Source organism: Pongo pygmaeus, chromosome 2 (assembly GCF_028885625.2).
Source record: "Pongo pygmaeus isolate AG05252 chromosome 2, NHGRI_mPonPyg2-v2.0_pri, whole genome shotgun sequence".
Classification (NCBI taxonomy): domain Eukaryota; kingdom Metazoa; phylum Chordata; class Mammalia; order Primates; family Hominidae; genus Pongo; species Pongo pygmaeus.
In genome coordinates, this window is record NC_085930.1 from 85,072,091 (window position 1) to 85,091,354 (window position 19,264).

The 19,264-nt window shown below is 38.7% G+C and overlaps 1 protein-coding gene across 2 annotated transcripts in view; it reads right to left on the bottom strand.

Moving 5' to 3' along the window:
• Window positions 1–19,264, bottom strand: part of TAFA1 (TAFA chemokine like family member 1) — a 559,292-nt gene that overhangs the window by 186,871 nt on the left and 353,157 nt on the right. The gene's annotated exons all lie outside the window — the stretch shown is intronic.

The following is a 19,264-nucleotide window of genomic DNA, read 5'->3' on the forward strand; positions in this document are numbered from 1 at the left end:
CATACACTACCAGAATGGTGAACCCATGACCCCACTTCATATAAGATCTCATAAGGGAGCAGACTTGTATTTTTGTGTTCAATTTATACATGCTTTATTCAATGTGTCTCATATCAAGGTCCTCACTAATAGATTCTAAAAAATGGCTCCTTATAAAACTAGAAAAGTGGTTCCTCTGATGGAAAAAGCCCTCTGTTTTGACACTGAAATAAACTTTAGCTCCACGAAGGGGCATTTGGTGGCTTTGTTTCCTATTGCTGTTGTAACAACTTACCACAATCTTGGTGGCCTGAAACAACACCAATTTATTATTTTACAGCTCTGTAGTTCAGAAGTTTAACATAGGTCTCACTGGGTTAAACTCAAGGTGTCAGGAGGGCTGTGATCTTTCCTGGAAGCTCTAGTGGAGAATTCATTTCCTTGAGTTTTCTGGCTTTTAGAGACTGCCCACATTCCATGGTGAATGGCCTCCCTTCCTTGATCTTCAAACCCAGTAATGACAGATTGAGTTCTTCTCACAGCGTATCACTGCATTCTTTTCTTCTGCCTCCCTTTGTATTTGTATTAGGCCAAGCTAGATAATTCAGGACAATCTCCCTATTTTAAAATCAACTAATTAGCAGGCTTAATTCTATCTGCCACCTTAACTTTCCTTTTGCCTTGTAGGGTAACATATTCATAGGTGCTAGGGATTGTGGGGGTATCATTGGCGGGATCATTATTCTGTTTATCACAGTGGCCAACCCAAGTGTTACTGAAGTCTGTTCTGCAATTTTTGATTAACATGATTTTAAGAATATTGACCTTTTCCCATAGGGCATATGGGAAGAACTTCACGTATTTGCAGTATGATATGTCAACAATAAAAAAGGAAATTTCTCCATGAAGAAGGGTAGCATAAATAATATGATATCTGGCCCAAGAGTAGGCAACAGTGCTCTGGGTACAAAGCTTATGATGTCAAACAAATTCATGCAAGGAAAAGACATTTTGTTATAGTGGTGAGACCCAGGACAAAAAGTGGCGGATTGGCCATAGCCTTGACAGAAGATGATACCTGATTAATTCTAAATCATGTTGGATGATTATTGCTTCAGGTGGGATTAAACTTAGGTAGATTGAGGTCTGGAAACAGAAAATCAATTCAGACCACTCAATTGGTGACAACAGTTTACAAAAATGGTCATAGAAAGATTATCATCTTCTCCATTATGCTACATGTTTACCTAAGAACCAGCAAGGTATCACTAATACATGCCATAGGCTCTGTAATTCTGAAGGCTACAAGTTTTATTTTAAAGGAAGGGCAGCATTCATTCACCAGCAATAACTCCATCTGAGGGCTGTGAGCGGCTGCAGGGATGGGGAAGGAGAGTAGACCATAGATTTGCGGTATGGGGGAAAGACAATCAGTCTACCTTGGAGGTGGGGATAATGAGACATGCAAACGATGAAATAATATGTAACCATTTAAAAAGGGAAGCCATATTATACAGTGTCTGAGAGAGTCCACCTGTTACTAGTTTTTCTTGGGCAAGTTGCTTGACCTCTCAAGCTTCAGTTTCCCTGCCTGTTAGATGAAAACAACGATAGAACTGGGATAATGCCTCAGATTTGTTGAAATGTTAATGAGATGTAAATATCTTAGTACAGAATTTGACATATGGTATGCCATCAGTAATAAAACTGGGTATAATTGTAAATATTATTAGCTCAATAAGATGACATGGAAGATCTCCAGGATATAAAAATAATAAATATCAATAGAACTAGAATGATTCAGTGTTTTAAATAAAAACAATTCAAAATTATGTATACAGAAAGTCATATAAGCATAGAAAAATGTCTGAAAATACATACACCTAGTTGTTACCAGTAATTCTGGGAGCAGAATTTGACTTTTAGCTTTATTGCTATAATAAGAATAAACAGCCTTGTTGAATGTTGGTTCCCTGAAAATACTACCAAAACAATCTGCTGATAATCCATTTAATGAATACATAATACTTTTGTAAGAATAGCAAGATGGCACATGAACCAACATGTAAAGTACATTTAAACATTTTGTGTAACATCTGAAGGCTTCTGTAATCTGATATTATTCTATCATCTTTTAAAGAAAAATTCTCTCTCCAATTTCCAAGATCCCAAATCTAAACTAAAACAGACCATCTTCCTCATAATTCCTTGGGAACTTGAACAGATGTAATTGGAAATCTCCAAGCTCAGAGACACTTACATCTCTAAAAGGGATATAAAAAATGCCCTGTCAGTCCACCCTCAGGCTGCCTTTTGCACAACATAACAAGAATCAGAATGCTTGGAAAGAATATAGTTGACAAGAGCTATTTTCTCCCCCTGTGTTTAGTCTCAGCAACACTTTAACCAATTGTCAGCTAATTGGAGTTTTCTACTTGGCTGGCTTAGCAGAGAAACACTACACTGACTAGTGTGGGGAGCTCCATCTTCACAATAGAAGGGGTGGAAATGGCCTGAAAGTACACAACTATTACCCTAGCTTCTTAAGGAATTAAACAGCAGCCAAAACTAACAAATCAAACCAAAAAATTATTTGGTTTCCTGAGAGATTTGACATCAAGTGCTTTTTGCCTTGCTATTAATCCTAGTTATTTTTTCTGAGAACAAACAGACCCTTCCACCTTAACTGCAGGCATCCATCAATGATTAAAGTGATAGCAAATATATACATAATGAATACTTGCTTTTCTTCATGAAGATAGACAAGGTTCCACTCAAGTAAGTTGCTAAATAAGAAACATTGCTTGTCAGTCTGTTTTCTGAGAAGATTTACCTCTATTCTAATTAGGCAAATAGTGATTGAATCCTATGTAGTCTGTGCAGTTCTTGGAGACTTAGAAGAAATAAATGTTGGAGATACAACCCTTGTCTCAAGGAGTTTACAGTGTGATTGGCAAGAGAAAACACATACATGACATCTTTATCTCTGCATGACAAAGGCCATAGTGACATCAGCCCTTAAAGGTTTTGTTCACCTGTCTTCTAAACAAGGATGCTAACCTGGGAACACAGCTGTAAAACACCTGGTACTAGAGAGATTTGGGTCCAGATACTAACTGTGCTAGTTTCTGGGTAGGAATTGTTAAGCAAAGCATTTAAATTTTCAAAACTTCTTCACCCACATAGTACCTATAAGGATTAAATGAGATGATGCATTAATGTGTTTAGCACAATATATGTATGTATGCATGTATGTATGTGTATATGAATATGTAATATTCCATATATATCAATTTTTATAAGTAGCAATCATCGTGAGTCAAAAGAAGCTGCATTTGAATTCTGTATACAGCCCTTTATAATCTTGGGAAATCATATAATCTCTCTAAGTTTTAGTATCTTTGGTGTGAGAAGCCATCTCACAGGATGGTGGCGGGAATTAAATCAGATACTGCATGTAAGGAGTTTAGCTTAGAGCCCAGTACATGGTTAAGTGCTCACTGATGGTAGCTATGGTAGCTATTGATTTTGGAAAGATCTTGCTCTTTGGTAGGCTACATAAAATGGCTGTTTTACTGTACCTGAGATTGTTGACTCTACATGTTTCCTTTCCTTTCATAGAAAGAAAGAACCCAAGCCTCCATGCATACTGCCTTGTGCTACATGCTGAGCTTGAGTTTTATCCCTTTATACTCACAACCACCCTTAGGGTTTTAATCATATAATATACATGAGGAAACTGAGGCTCAGGAACAGTGCTTTTCCTGGGGCCATGCATAAGCCTGAAATCATGAAGTCTGCAGGTAAGCGCTATATCACCCAGTATATCAATTTTTTTTTTATTCCAACCCAAATACTGGATTCAGAAATCTAGTGCAGGACATCCCTCTATAATTATGGTGTTCAACAGAACTTTCTATGATGATGGAAATGTTCTACATTTGTTTTGTCTAATAAAGGAGCCGCTAGACACTTGTGGCTATTGTTATCGACATTTCAAGTGTAGTTACTGTAATTGAGGAGCTGAATTTCTAATTTCATTTCAATTTTTAAAATATTTATTTCTTTTAGCTAGGATTTGAACTTAATTATTTAATTTTAAGCAACAAATTTAAATAGTCACATGTACTTTGTGACTACCAGTTTGCCCTACAACTTGCCTAGCTACAATCATTCAGTCTTTGCCTGAACACCGTGAGTGACAGGTTGCTCATCACCTTACAAGCAGTCACTTCATTGCTTTCTAGCTTTGAACATAAGAAAAGCCTTCTTTATGTTGCATTAACATCTGTTTCCCTCTAACTTTTACTTACTTGGCCTGTATTTTTCCCTGGAGCTACATAAAGTATGCTCAATCAATTTCACAAAGTTGTATCCCCTAGTGCTCTTTACCATGTTCACAATTATGACGCAGTCTGGGATTGGGGGATGTTTATAAGGCTACTATGGGGATATAAAACACTGGGGTGATGCTGGAATGGTGGTAATAATAATCATTAGTATGCACTAAGCACTCACTACATGCCAGGTATTGTTCTAAGCCCTTTACATATATTAGTGCATTTATCTATCATAACAACTCTACTGACTCAGTTCTATTTATTAGCCCAATTTTATGAAAAGGGAACTGAGATAAAGGGAGGTTAAGTGACTGAACAGATGTCATATGCCTCTGAAGTGGGGAAGCTACCATTTGAAATGGGGTAGTCTGAATTCAAAGCCCATATTCTTAATTGTGCTGCAACCTGGCTTCCCAAGCCCAGAGTCAGAGGAAATAAAAGAGCCCAAATGTAGGACTATGTTGACTGAGGGTCTGGGGCTCAAAACCCTTACCCTCAGTAAGAGAGGGTTGAAGAAGAGAGCATGATAGACCCCATCTGCAAGACCCTCATAGTTTTTTGCAGAACTCTGGTCTGGCTACCAAACACCACTTCCCATATGCCCACAATGAGAAAAAATGGAAAAGGTGCTCTTGTCCAGGGATTTCACACCAAAATTTCCACAGGGATCTGAACGACCATATAAATGAGTGAAGCGGATTGCTTATAATAATTTGAATGTTTGCATCCCCTCCAAGCTCACGTTGAAACTTAATTCCCAATACAACAGTAGTGAGAGGTGAGGCCTTTAGGACGCAATTAGGCATAAAGGCTCTGTCCTCATGAATAGATGTCTGGATTATAAAAGGGCTTGAGGGGACAAGTTTATCCCTTCCATCGCTCTCGTCATGTGAGGACGCAGCATTCATCCCCTCTGGAGGACACAGCAACAAGGCACTATCTGAGAAACAGAGAGCAGCCCTCAGCAGAGACTAAATCTCTTGGTGCCTTGATCTTGGACTTTCAAGCTTTCAGTACTGTGAGAAATAAATTTGTTCTTTATTAATTACCTAGTCTAAGGTATTTTGTTACAGTAGCATGAATGAAGTCAGTTATTTAAGTGTATTTTTATTTCCTTAAATTTGTTCTTGCTCAATTTCTTTTTCTAGTTGTTTCATATTCTCTTCACTGTATAGCAAGAAGAGGTAATAAGTGATGGTAATGGTGGCTGTTACTTGGTCTCATTGTCTGGGAGGCAATAGAGAGTAGGGGAGATTGGGGAAAATGGAGGCACATGTCATGCCTAAAAGAGCAGTAGCATCTCAGCTCCAGCTTATCACTGCTAGATGGAAACACAGGGCTTTTGTTCTCTGAGCTGTCAAGGGAAGTGTGAAATCTGCATCAGATCACCTGAGCTTTCAAAGGAAGTGTGAAATCCACATCTTTTATGTGAAATATTTCACTTTTTGAATATTGACAATTTCATTAAAAGAAATCACCCTGTACTAAAAGCATTGTGGTATCCTACATTAAATCTTGGGATAGAAAAAAAAATTAGAAAAATAAATGAAATTCAAATAAAATGTAGAGTCTAGTTTTTTTTTGTTGTTTTTTAAAAAAATGAACGAAAACCCCTATAGTCAAACCTTGAGGGTCAGTTAGTATATATATAGAGAGAGCCCACTGGCTGATAATATGTAATCTCTAATCCAATCCAAGCACCACATTTAATGGTGAGAAAGCTGAGGCCCAGAGATAAAAAACAATTTGCTTAAAGTTGTATGAATTAGTTGCAGCATTTTGTCTAAAAACTCCATTTTGTACTGCTCAGGCCAGGGTTGATTAATTCTGTAATTATAATACAGCTTACTCTTTTTTAGCCCATACGTGGAATAAAGCAAGCCTGGTGGATTTTGCTTGCAGAGTTCATCACACGTGTTAAAACGTTAGCAGACTGAAATACTGTGCAACCTTTGACAAGAATGCTTCCTCTTCCTTCCCTACTGACCTCCCTCCTCTGCTGTCTGCCTCAGGCTCGATTTTTCTGTTTTCTGCCTTTTTCTGAATATTTAGAGTTTTCCTTCTATTGTTCCCTACTTCCCTGTAGCCATTGTTCCATGAACAGCCAGATTATACAGCAAATAGTGGCTCTGAATACAAAATGATGTACTTGTCCAGAAACCTAGTTCAGAAACAGCCGGTCCATTAAAGCATCAAAAACTTTTCAAACCCACCAAATAAAAATTACTACTAGAGTGTTCATACCACAATAATCACATGATGTCCTTGTGCGGCTGAGCATAAACCGATAAGGTGAGAATCACCTATAAATGGCTTACAGGCTATATCAGGCTTTACTTAAGAAACAAAGACACAATCAAGTCCATCTTCACAATGTGACTTCTAGGAACAGAGACAACCAAAGAAACAAAAGCTACAGACTCCTTGTTTGTCCAAAGATGGACCAAAGACTACCAGTGTTTGGTGCTTGGATGAGATGCACAAAGCTGGTAGGAGACAACTAAATGAAAAATCAGAGTTGGGGATAAAATGACTTAATTCCAGCCCAGTGGAGAGCAACAAATCTGTGAAGTGTGCTTTTTTCTCCAGTGAACATAATTTAAGGACAGATAAGAGAGTCATGTCATTTGTTAAGAGGCATAATTTTAGGAGAACAAAAAAGCCATTTTCCTGGCATAGTGGTTTAACACTGGGTCAATTTGGCTTCTTCGCTTTTTGATTCTGTTTTAGATTTGGTCAGAACAGAAGTCTCCAAAGGCAGCCCTATACCCTGGGAAGGTCATTATAGGTAGAGGAGGTAAATGACAGATGTGGGCTCTAGGTCATCCTCACTTTCCCTTGCTTTGCTTCCAGGTCTTCTTCCAAACTCCTGATCCTCTAATCACCAGTGTCCCCAGGCCTATCACTGACAATGGGATCACAGCCTTCCATGCACTTCTGTCAGTTTTCTTCTGCCATCCCACTGTGGCAGTGGCATCTGCCTTCCTGACAGAAACCAGAATATGTCATGCCAAAGAGGTCTCTTTGACATAAATATTGTTGAGCTAAAGACAGCTAGGCAGCAGCAAACAAAGGAAGAATGCTTTCTGTCCTCCCTTCTTTTCTACAGACAGATGGAATATAAATTCTCCTTTACTGGAGAAAACTCTTATCAGCTCAGATATGGCACCAGAGGAATCTACAAACAAACCTTACTCCATTAGTTTACTTCTAGATATTTACCTTTCCATAGTTTTTCACCTCTGGAAGCCTAAAACTACTTTCTTTGCCTTGTCACTTCTTTAGAATTTATTGTTATTTTGTTGAAGATACTATAGGAGCTAGAGCTCTAAGCCATTGCCTTCAATTACCTTTCACTGAGGTTTCCCCTGCATGATGTGTACTGCATGCGTTAATAAACCTGCTTGTTTTCTCTTGTTACTCTGTCTTTTATTACGGGGATCTGTCCCACCTACAAATTTATGACTTGAGGAGAAACTGTATTTCCTTCCTGATATCATATTCCTATGCAAGCTCCTACTTGTTTACCCACAAGTGCTCAGGAGGGTGGTTAGTGACTTTTCTCAGATCTCCCACCTCCTTCAGACCCTTACTTTCCTGGCATCTCCCACAATTGTGTATTCTTATTTCTATTATACATCTCTATTCCTTAATGCTTTTAATAGAGAATTACACACTGCTTTCCAGTGTGGAAGAATAGAACATGCTGCCCCCAAACAGGAATCCCAAATAAGACTGTTGAGCTGAAGACCATAAAGATGAAACAGATGTAGGATAGCTCTCTAACCTCACTCTGGTTGCCTACAAACAAGACAGAGCTTTGCAAACACAAAGGTAAACTTCCCCCTCTCTGCTGGGGAGAACAAAGGTTAACCACTGAAGACAGCTTTACACCCTCATCAGCCTGGAGATGATACCAGAGGAATCCACGTTAACAAGCTTGTCTATTATAAGAGCTTTTCTCTTCCAGTTATTTGTCTTCTCCCTTAAATTGCCACCGCTAGAGACTCAAAGTTCTTTTCCTTTGTCTTGTCAACTCTCTACAAATGTATTGTTCCTTTTTGAAGATGCTATATAAGCTGGAATTCAAAGTCACTCTTAGAGAGCTACTCCGAGTGTCCCCCATGTGTATATAAAATATACATGTTAATAAACTTTTATTTTTCTCTTGTTAATCTATCTTTTGTAACAGGTGTCCATTTTAACTACAAACCTATGGAGGTTGAAGAAAAACCCCTCTACTACATTGAATCTGCTTAATACACTAAGAAATTCTCTGGTGCGGTGTTTACCCCAATTTATCTGATTCCAACAATCGTCTTGGTTGCTCATCAAAAACACAGATTTCCAGAACCTATCCCAGGATCAATGAATTGGATTGTTCAGGACAGGTACTGAGACCTTCCACTTTCAACAAGCAACCCAGCTTACTCTTTTAATTAAGTAACTTTGGCTACCATTGCTCTAATGCTGCTGTTCTTACCTGGGTGGCATATTAGAAACACCCAAGGAATTTTAACAATACTGATGCCTGGGTTCTAGCACCAGAAACTTGGATTCAGTTGATCTGGAGCATGGCCTAGACATCAGGAATTTAAAAAGCTCCCTGTATGATGCCAATGAGCATCCAAAGTTGGGAAGCCCCACTCTACTGGAATACAGGTAAGCCACCTGTTAGGAGGGAATACTTTCCTTCCATCTCATAATCAAGTATGACAGTACCATATGCTTCAGCATAGGAATTCTTTAATAGAATTTCAAAGTCAGTTTCCCAGCTACAAGGGTCTTGGTCTTTTAGCAATGCCCTCATTTCTGCCCTCAGATTAGAATATAGAGACCAGAGCAGTTAAGTGGCTGATCCACGGCCACATGACTACTTATTAGGAGACCCAGCATGGAGCTCTTTTTGACACAGATAAACAACCTCTTCATCAATGCTTAATTGTGTCTGGAATGTATGTTCGTACATGTAATTGACTCTGTCCTAAAGATGTATCCTGCTGCTTTTCTGTTAAAAAGGAATTTAAATTACATCCAATAAATAAACAGGAAGTACAATACCTGTCCTTGTTTTACAGGAGCAGTTCTGCAATTTTATAGTGTATAAGAAATACCTTGGGACTTTTTAAAAATGCAGATCCTAGAAGGCTAATTCAGGAAATCTATGGTAGGCCTAGGTATCTGTAGTTCTAATCTAATTATAAGCATGTATCCCTCTCATCCCTCATAATTCTACTGCAAATAGTCCAAGGACTAGCCTTTGAGAAGCTGTGTTCTGTTATTTGGTAGAAGATATTTAAATAAGAACAGCTTGTATACGGTACTGGCATAACATAATTAAATAAGAACAGCATTTATCTCTCATTGTATATAACACATACTCAACATTTTGGTTTTTTTTTTGGAATTTGTGCAGAACATTAAACTCTCAGGTCTTCTAGAGCAGGGATTATATCCACAGCCTCTTAAAGCAGTGCTTCATCAAACAAAGCCGATTGAGGCACTGAGTACCAATTTCTTTCTTACTGCAGTCTTGTCTTCCACACTTTTTTGGCCCACCAGAGTTTTTAAGATTATATTTGCTACTTATACCAATAACTATACATATGTACGGTTCAGTTTACAACCCTTAAATCAGAGTTATAGAGTCTAAATTATACAGAGGCCAGATAAATACTGCTAACGACTGAAGTACACTGGGTTGGGAGTTCACAGGGAGTAGTGGGGACTGTGGCAAACCATACAGTTCTTGTGTGTGAAAAAAGAACAGTTGTTAATTGGCTCAAGGCTATTATGGTGAATATGGATCCAGAGATGCTGATCTTCTGGGCTCCCTTCCCCATCCCCACTAGGGAAGGTGAAAATCTAGATCAGATGTTCATAATCTAAGACCTAATGGCCACACCTGATCCCCTGCCTGCTTTTACAAATAAAGTTTTATTGAAACACAGCCACACCCCCATTCATTTGCATATTGCTTATGGTTGCTTTCTCCCCACAATGGCAGAGTTAAGTGTTTGTGATAGAGACCTGTAGCCCTCAAAGCCTAAAATATTTACTATCTGGCTCTTTCCAGATACAATTTGCTGCTTATCTAGAATTTTTTTCCTATGAAATTTTAAAATGCCAGCTGAAAATTTAAAAACACTTTATGCCCAAATAAAACACACATGCTGAAGAACTAAACATGTTACTGTTAACTCTTCCTCTTGTCTATATGGGTGCGGTAGGACTTTATCGTCCTTTATTAGCCTTTGCTGTAGTCTCTAATGGATCTTTATTTCCGTAACACCTTTTCATAAGAGAATATCATGTCCAGAAAAACGGGGACTTATGTGCTGTGATTTCTGGTACAAATTTTTAGCAATTAGAAAGCATTTTGCTTGTGAAAACGAAGAAAAAAGTAGGCGCAGATGACTTTGAATTTGAAGATGGTAAATGCTGATTTAAACACTCCAAGCCAAAACCCCCCAAAACCTGAAAAAAGAGATAGTCAAGATAACAGAGCCTGTAGGAGAATTGATCTCAAATTTTATGATTCCCTTAGAAAATAGCAGAATTTTCTGAATCCATAGGGAATGATTCAGAAGAAATTTCCAGAAAGGAAAAAAAAAAAAATCAGTCTCCTATAAAGAAACTAGCAGGAGATTGGCATCAGCTTTGTAACAAGGGTTTAGCATAAGAAATCCTGTCTGTTTTAGAAGCAAAAAGCTTCTAGACCTTGTATCAACCACATTTTAAAATTATTAAAAGCCATTCCTTTTGCTTTTGCCCCAACCCCCTCTTTAATATGAATCCTTGATCTTCCTAGTGCAGTTTTTCAACCATGCTACTTTTCATGAACTAATGTGATCTCTTTGACTGATTGCAGTAATTCATTCTTACATTGCATGTTGAGTTTTTAAAATTGCTTTCAGATGTTCTTGGGGTGGAGGAGCGTGGGAAGAAAACAAGGATCATAAAGAAACTGATTGAAATATTACAGAACTGTAGCAAGTTGGAAGCCCTTTGCAATTTATTGGTGTTTCGGGAGTCAAGTTTAATTAATAGCTCAGAGAGAAACAGGAGGCCTGAATTGGATCTTACAGCCTAAATGTTCCCTCCTGTAACATCTCAAATGTATCTACAGGAACAAAATTAGGAAAATAGGTCTCAGGTAGCTTGCAATGGTTTTCTATCACCGAAATTTCTAGTTCAAGAAAGCATATGAGTAAGATGAAATAAGCTCTTTTATTTAAGTGGCCAAATATAGTTGATGGTAGAAGATAAGGTTAGACATTGTATGTGACTGTGTACTCTGGCTTGGAATTTATGAAGCAGTCCATAAGTATAGTGATAAATGAGTATAATGATACATAAAAATACAAACACTAGTTAGTATAGACTTACTGTGTGCAAAGCTCTGCAGTGAGCACTTTTACATACATTATGTTATTTAATTTTTACAGGGTCTCATTTCATCTTACAGGCAATGGCACTGAGGTATAGAGCAGTTAAGTAACTTGCTCTAGATGACACAGCTAGCAAGAAGTAGGGGCCTAAGTCAAAAGCTCCCGCGGGTGGCACTTTTACCTTTTCAATAACCCCCTGAGGAGTGTCTGCTTTACAGATAAGTTATGAAAAGGCTCTGAGGAATCAACATCAGGGAGTTAGTAAATGGCAGCATCAGGACTAGCACTAAGTCTCCTGATTTTGATTGCCTTTCAATAATGCCACACTATTCCCCACCTGAAACCCTTGCAGCCAGGAATTTCAAATGGAGAGAGATAAAGAATCCGATAGGACAAAAGACCCAATAGGAGAAAAGTGGCTCGGAGACATTATCCTGAACAAGTTGCAGAGAAGGATAAAAATAAAGATGTACCCTTCCAAAAGGCATATTGTAGTTGACTGTTGCTAGAATATATGATGTGATTAAAAGGTAACCTCTTGCCTCTACTCTTTATAAAAGTAAAGGCAAAGCTAGTGATTTCTGAGCTGGAATCAGAGTGGCCCTATGGGCCAAATGCAGTCTAATATCTTTCACTGTAAATAAAGTTCTTTTGGAACACAACCATGGTCATTCATTTTTATACTGCCCATGGCTGCTTTCATGTTGCAATGACAGAGTTGCACAGTTGCAACAGAAACCATATGACCTGCGGAACCTAAAATATGTACTGTCTGATCCATTAGGAAATAAATAAGTTTGCCAAGCCCTGTCCTAAAGAAATGCTAACTATGTTATACAGAAAGTGTTATGGTGCTGCACTACAGGAGAACCATTTCCAGCTTGGATGAGAAGAAAGTGGTTTCCTGCAAACAATAACAGAATTTAAAACTCTTGCCTTTGCCCTGGAGAATACCCAGTCTTGGTAGATCCAGAATGAGAAAGCAAGGGAGAGGATAGGAAGAGAGAGAGGAAAGAGGTGTTGTAGCATCATTCAAGGCATCCCTGTGAACTGGTAGAGCAGACAACTAATATGTGCAGAGTATGTTAAAGGGAAGCAAAATCATTCAGAAACTCAACAGCAAAAAATCACACTTTCTGCAAAAGTATAAGCAGTAAGAGAATTCAAGATGAAAATGATGTATAATAATGGCCATGATTCAAGAATTGGTCATCCCAGAGTAGGTGACATAAGATGAAAGCAAGATCCTACATGTGGGATCACAGTGAAGAAAACAGGCTGGACCAATGCAAAGAAACTTCTGAGAAAAGGGATGGAACTAGTTCCCTCATAGAAAGATCTTTGGATCTTGGGCATTTGCGTCACTTAGGTTATATGTCATGACACTGATTCTATCAGCCCTCTAGCCTCTGCTATTTGCTTGTAAAATACACCCCAGCATACTAAAACATTTTTTTCTTGTGTCTTGTATCAGAAAAAGAAGTTGGGAAGCACCGGTACATCTCATTATTGAAGAATATGGAACAACTCTAGACAGAAAATTTAAACTTGTGCAAATTACTTTGTCGCTTGAAGCCTCTGAAGTCTGCTTTGGCACTTAAAGGAGTTAACCTATAGCAAGTTCTGTGTACAGCAGTGGTCAGACGATAGAGCCTCAAAAATGTCAGCAGTCATTCTCAACCAATGCTTCTGTTGTCACCATAAAGGCCATGAGTTAAAGAACACTCCCAAATACTGTTGCTTTAAAGTGTTTGAGCTAGTAGAGAACTTTATGACTACGATGGTCAAGATTTTGGGGCCCAGAGAAGGAAAATGCCAGATAAGCAGCATCTGCTGCTGAATATTAACACAAGATTGCCTGTAATGTCAGCACTTTGAGAGGCTGAGGTGGGTGGATTGCGTGAGCCCAGGAGTTTGAGACCAGCCTGGGCAACATGGTGAAACCCTATCTCTACAAAAATACAAAAATTAGCTGGGTGTGGTGGGGCACACTGGTAGTCCCAACTACTCAAGAGAGGCTGAGGTGGGAGGATCACCTGAGCTTAGGAGGCTGAGGCTTCAGTGAGCCATGACCACGCCACTGCACTACAGCCTGGGTAACAAAGTAAAACCCTGTTTCAAAAACAAACAAAAACAACAACAAACACACACACAAAACTTAATTCCATCTGAGTAGGCTGCCCATCCCTCTAGTAATTCTAAATATTTTGGCTTCTCAATTAGACAAATCTGATCCACATGCAGCTAGTGAGGTCCCAAGGAAACAGTGTAAAAAAAACAGCTGCCAAGCAGCCAGCCATTCCTTCTGGAAAAATTCTAAGCAGACTGTAAGTTGGCTGGTAGAGCCAGGCATGTAAGTTAACAAGCTTCTCTCTCCAGCCAATCTTTTCTATCTTTGTCTCTAAAAAAAGAGAATGTGCATCTCATTACCAAGTATCCTCAGTATATCTTTTCATCCACCCTTTCCTATCCCCATCTCAAAAAATATGGTATAAATTCTCAATGGGATACCTCTGGTTTTCCAAAACCTTCATTTAAAAAACAAATTCCAACATTATTCCACAACACTTTTTGCAAAGGCCTTTTTATTTATTATTATTATTTCTAGCTGTAAGAGTGTTTCCCAGGCAATAGCAAAGACTTGCATGAGATGGTATCTCTCTGCCTTAAAGAAATGCTTGAACATGATCTCCTGGGTCTCCTTGGCCAGCTTAAATGTCACTCTACTGCTCATATCAATGGATTGCTGATTTCTCACGTTTTCCTCTGACTTCTTACACCCTGAGTGCTGTTAATCCCCTTTTCTATTTTCCTCGAGTCAGAGGATTTTCCTGTGTAAAAGAGCAGCTCTATTTCTGTATTCATTGGTTTTCTTTGGAAATTGCATTCTGTTATGGAAGGAAGGGCTGCAGGGATGATAGCTACAGGCATATGAGAAATACACAGCAGCCACTCACTGGTCCTTGATTCTGATTTCTTCTTCTAGGCCTCTCTGCCTGAATGAGGTAAGGATTAGATCTGGCCCTGGTTGCTCACTTTCATTCCAATCCATTGTGACCTCCTGCCTTGGTGACCGATCTGTGGGAATTTGGCAGGAAGTAGGGTGTCTCCAGAGGTTAACAGTTGGTCTGGTTCAAAATGGTAATCTCTTCCAGGATGTAGACTGTGAAGGTGGACATTTTATTACACTCCATATGATGCCAATCTCCTGAGATCTGAGATCTAAATATGAATGAGGCACTAGATTTCCTTGAATTTTTTTTTTTTTTTTTGAGATAGGGCCTCACTCTGTTACCTAAATTGTAGCTATTTTGAAGACTGTAAAGGAACTTAAATAAACTTATTTATAACTTTTGTAGTCAGTGATTAAGAGCATAATTTCCGGTGTTGGATAACCTGTGCTAGCTGTTAGTTGGCTGGTAGAGAGCTTTACCTCTCTATTTCTCAGTTTGCTTATCTATTAAATAGAAATAATAAAAGAACCTAATAAAATAACTCCAGGATATTTGAGAATAAAAACAATGACACACAACACTTAGCACAGTGCCTGGCAGCTAAAGACTGTGTAGATATTTATAACTACCCTCTTCCTTATCTCTGTTGTTAGGTAGCCAAGCCCAGCTAAAACCCTAAAACACAGAGAAGTAACCTACCCAAAGTCACACAGCTAGGGGGCAAAGTCAGGGCTAGAATTGAGGTTACTTGATAGTTCAATGTGACCACTTTAGAGGAATGAGAATAACGAACTCCTATGTTAATGATGCAGTCCTGAACAGCATTTCACACCCAAGCCTGTCCTCACACACGTCTGTACTCTGGAATTCCTTGATGAGATTATGATCTAAGAAGCATCATTCAACATACATAGCATTTAGAGCCATGTAGACTTGGGTTCATAATTTAGTTCCACAAATTCATGACTTAAACCAGAGGTTCCCAAACTTTAGTAAGGTCATATGGTACCTTAGTGTCCCAGTAGTTTTTCACTGTGTACAGAAGGCCCCCAAAACACTTAATATTTCCATTTATTAAGTAGTTCAAACATCTTAACAGATGTTTATGTTCTGATGTTTTAACATCTGTTTGAAAAAATATACATTTGAGAGATATTATAAAATGTCACATTATATGTGAATATATTAAATATTATAAAAATATAATAAAATCTTATGTGGCCCACGCCTGTAATCCCAGCATTTTGGGAGGCCCAGGCGGGCAGATCACCTGAGGTCAGGGGTTCAAGACCAGCCTGATCAACATGGAGAAACCCTGTCTCTACTAAAAATACAAAATTAGCCAGGCGTGGTGGCACATGCCTGTAATCCCAGCTACTCGGGAGACCGAGGCAGAAGAATTGCTTGAACCCGGGAGGCAGAGGTTGCGGAGAGCCGAGATCGTGATGCATCACTCCGGCCTGGGCAACAAGAGCAAAACTCCGTCTCAAAAATTGATAATAATATTGCTGCACACTTCTTAAATGTCAGAATCAGATTGGACAGCAGCATTCTTTTTTCTTGTTCTATATTGATTTTCATATGGGTCAAGCTTTTGTTCACAGCAAATACTACGAACCCAGCTACACAAACATGACAACATAAAAAAATACGTGGCAACAAGTGCAACAGAGATATAGCTTGAACCTGAACTGCCTTGAACTACCAGCTGCCAAACAGATGTCAAGTATCACTGTATTTTCCCATAAAATTTAAAATATCCTGCAAAGCTCTGTGAGATCACTATAGTATCCATGGGTACCTCAGCATGGAATTTGAGAACCCCATACTTAAGCCAATCTCTGCTTTATTATCTTTACCTACAAAGTCTGAAGAGACTACTAGTATACATAACATTTGTAAGAATAAAATTAAATAGTGGAACTTCAAAGCGCAGAGACCAGTATGTCCCAAACTTTAGTGTACATAAGAATCACATATTATTCTCTTTTTAAAAATGTAAACTACTGGTCCTATCCCCAGAAATTCTGACTCAGTAAGATTGGGGGTACCTCAGAAATCTGCATTTTTAATCTCACCAGGAGATTTATACGTGGGTGGTCTGAAGACTTATACTTGGAGAAAAACTGCTTGAGATGTAACATTATTTATTTGGGATACATTACAATGCCAGCAATTTAGAAAAGACAATTAACCTATGACATTTGCTTCTTAATGGGTAATGAGAAAACTTGAAATGATGCCAGTGGGTTGCTAAGTAAGTTGCTTTCATCCAATTCCCCAGGCAATCAATCTATAGATCCTCACCCACCCCTTCAGAGTGCAACCTGACAGGCACTTTGTTAAAGCAACTAAACCTATAGCAAATTTGATCTTTGAATAAGAAAAGGTCTTGCAAGAGAAAAATATACTTTGTGTGTGTGAAGAATCTACTATTAAATCTTAAAGGCTGTGCTGTATAAAGTAAAATTATTGTTATTAAATTCTCCACAGATTACAAGGTAGCAGCAGCTCATATTGTAAAGACCAGATTGGGCCTTTGTGACGCCTAACTCGCTAAGCACAAGGGATGTAGATTTTGTCTCTTGAAGGATATTTGCCTACTGCATAATACCAATAATGGAAATAATATCTGATCATATAAAGTTGAGGCTTTTATTCTCCATAGAACTGAGAAATGATGAGAGAGGCACTCTGGGAATTTTCCCTTTAGATTAAATGTTTGAATCATGACTGTCTGAGACAATCACATTCAGCTCGAAAATTACTTTGCTATCTCAAGCATGCTGAGAATAAAAGACACTTTAGGTATCACAATTAAGACATGAAAATCTTATTTTCTGCAGGATTTGTTATGAGAAAGAAGTATTTGAATGGTACTTAATGTTTAAGCTAAATTTAACTGACTCCATCTTGCTGCACTGATATGGGAATAAACAAGTTCACAGCCTTTTGGAGCTGATTAAAGAAACTCCCCAGAAGCTCATCAGTTCTAAGCAGGATGAGACAAGAGAAACAAAAGCCAACTGGACAACCACTTTGTTGTTCTGCATCAAGATGGCAAATCTTAGATTTTCTAGTACTTTCTTACATTTACTTCCAAACTGGTTTGGATCTCACATGGCGCTGATACATTATGGAGGCTTTGGGGGACAGGGGTACCTTTGTTTTGTGAGTTTATTCCCTTTATCTTATTTTTGCCAGAGTCAGTGATCATTTCTAGGGAGACTACCCAGCTTTCAGAATTGGTCAAAAGGGTGGAAGCCTTCCATCCATTCATAGCTCAGTTAGCTTTAAGGGGAAGATGGTAACCATTTGATGATGCAGTTTCTTCAGCAAGATCCCATTCTTCAAACGTGCCTTCATTCAACCACCAACTCAAAATGCCACTAGTTCCAAAACCACCTTGGTACTCAAGGCCTTTTCAGGCTAAACTTTCATTCCACATCTCCCAATTTTCCTTATCAAGCTCCAGCCAAACTGAATAACTGAGATTTCTTGGTTTATACTCTGTGGTCCTCTACCTCTAACCTTCACTTCTGTGACTCCTCCTGAAACCAACTTTGCAAAAATTATAACTCAGGAAATTATGACAGTGACAGAGATCAGACCTAACAAACTCCATTTTCTTCTAACCTTGGGGCTGTCTTTGTTCATTCCTGGGCAGAGGCTGAACTAACCTTGAGAAGGAATGTAGTTTATAGTTGAACTCTGAAAATTCTGAAACAAAATTGGTAATAGCCCTTTCCCCCCCAGAAAAAAACACCCTTCTTTCCTGGGGACCAGTCTGCCTTTGTATGACTAACAAATTAACTACAAAATTAGAAATTATGGTTTAGGAGCCATGCAGCCTCTAGCTGCAAGAGTTTGAACCTCCCCAAATTGCTCGTGGGAATAACATCACTATTGTAAAACCTAAGACCAGTGTTTGAGATATTTTGCAGACCCTGCACTGGGCGCACCAGCTGACACCACCCAGACAGGTTGTCTGGCTTAACCAGTTCTGTGATCCCACCTATGAAAAGAAGACAGCAAGAAAAACTCACTTCGACCCCCTTTGATTCCATCTCCAACCCGACCAACCAGTACTCCCCACTTCTTGAGCCCCTAACCACCAAATTATCCTTAAAAACTCCAATCCTGGAATGCTCGGAGAGAATGATTTGAGTATTAATAAAACTATGGTCTCCCACACAGCCACCTCTGTGTGAATTACTCTTTCTCTATTGCAATTCTCCTGTCTTGATACATCAGCTCTGTCTAGGTAGTGGGCAAGGTGAACCCATTGGGTGGTTATTCTCTTATTCTGGAAAACTAATTCACTCTTTCCTAACTTTTAGACATCAACATCTTACCCATTATTTAATGCTATCTCTTCCAGGAAGGCTTCCCTGACACTCAACGTCTCCACTGTAAGTCTGTTTTCTTTTATCTGAATTCATAGCACAGATCTCAATTTGCCCTTCAATTTTTCCTGAGATTAAGGAAATGTGAATACAGGCCAGATTTCTGTCTTCCTCATTAAATTGTAACTTTAAAAAAACTCAAATTTAGTTTTGTATCCATCCCAACATGTAAGACAGGGCATGTGACCCTATCA